The 1,569-nt window shown below is 40.3% G+C and overlaps 1 non-coding gene across 1 annotated transcript; it reads right to left on the bottom strand.

Moving 5' to 3' along the window:
- Positions 1–764: 764 nt before the first annotated feature.
- Positions 765–867, bottom strand: LOC129685595 (U6 spliceosomal RNA). The gene has a single exon (XR_008721515.1). It is a non-coding gene; the product is annotated as a U6 spliceosomal RNA (small nuclear RNA).
- Positions 868–1,569: the final 702 nt, after the last annotated feature.

Genomic DNA, 1,569 nt, shown 5'->3' with positions numbered 1-1,569 from the left:
GAGCAAATTAAACAAAAGGCAAGGTAGGGGGTGTGTGTGTTGTGTGTATGTGTTTAAAATATTTCTTTTATTTTTAAGATTATAATATAACTACACAATTTTCTTTTCCCTTCCCTCCTATATACCCCTCCTTGCTCTCTTTCAAATTCATGATTTCCTCTTTCATTAATTGATGTTGCATGTATATGTGTATATACACATACATATTCCTAAATATAACCTGCTCAGTCTATGTTATGTATGCCGTTCGTATGTTATCAGGGCTGACCATTTGGTATTGGTTAACCAACTGGTATGCTCTTCTCTAAATGAGACCATTTCTCCCACTCTCAGTACTCTTAGTTACTTATGGTTCTTTGTGTAGGCTTGAGGCCTCCTGGGCTTTCCCCCATTCATGTCAGCATGGCTATTGTAGTCCTTGTTCAGCTCATATTCAGGCAATAATGCTGAAAGTTTATGGGTGTAGCTTCTGATGTTATTAGGAACACAGTCTCACAGCAAACTCCCTGATTCTCTGACTCTTACAATCTTTTCACCCCTCATCAAGGAAACTTCCCTTTGGAACAGATGGAGGCCGTTGCTGAAAACCACAACCAATCAAAATGCAGGGTTGTGGAGGCCAGTCCCAAAGGATACATCTACAAAAGTATTCCCACATCTAAGGCTCAGGGAATGTTTTGGAGGAGGGGGTGAAGACTAAACTTAACTGTGTGTATAAGGACAAATATTTAGAAAGTAGTTAGGGATTATGCTGGCTTACTAAAAATAGTATGGAACACTTCATAAATTTGTGTGTCATCCTTGAGCAGTATCAATGCTAGTCTTTGGGTCATTCCAATTTTAGTGTACATGTTTACCAAAGCAAGCATGGTAAGGCAGTTTTTAAACACAAAGGGCTGGCTAGGAAGCATGTATGAAGGACACTGGAGAGAGAGCTGTGGCAAAGTTAAAATGGTCATCTGTTTGCCAGTTGGCATTCTCTGAAATCGGGCTCTTCACACAGGTACCAAGACACAGAAGCCCCATCATTTTCCTTAATGGTCACATTACAAATGGAAATCCCTCAGGCCATGAAGAAAGATATTCCCGGTTATAAAATACAAATTTTATGAGCCAGGAGAAGATGCATTTTCTTAAGGAGAAATTTTCTGAAGTACTCTAAGAAGGAATAAGAAGACAGAAGTCAAAAAGAAGCTTACCTAAATTTTAGATGAGCTAGAAGGAACTCTAACACAGCTGTAGAGTTATGTCCTGGTGGGCAAATAGATTAGTCAGCTTTTCCTTACTGTAACAAAACGCCTGGGATAACCAACTTTGAAAGGGAAAGGTTTATTTTGACTCACAGTTTCAGAGGTTTCAACACGTGCTATTTAACCCTATTGCTTTGGGTCTATAGCAGCACAGTACACAAGGGAGGAATTGCATGGCTCAGGAAGCCTCTTCACCTAATGGTGGTCAGGAAAAGGCAGGAAGGGCCTGAGTCCCAATAACCACCACCACCATCCCCTCACTCCGACAGAGGACATGTGCTATTAATTATCAACCTGACAGAATCTAGAATTACCTAGG

The sequence above is a fragment of the Psammomys obesus genome, unplaced genomic scaffold, assembly GCF_907164565.1.
Source record: "Psammomys obesus unplaced genomic scaffold, mPsaObe1.curated_primary_1811, whole genome shotgun sequence".
NCBI classification, from domain to species: Eukaryota; Metazoa; Chordata; class Mammalia; order Rodentia; family Muridae; genus Psammomys; species Psammomys obesus.
The sequence above is the reverse complement of the archived record's forward strand: the minus strand, read 5'-3'. Positions and strand labels throughout refer to the sequence as shown.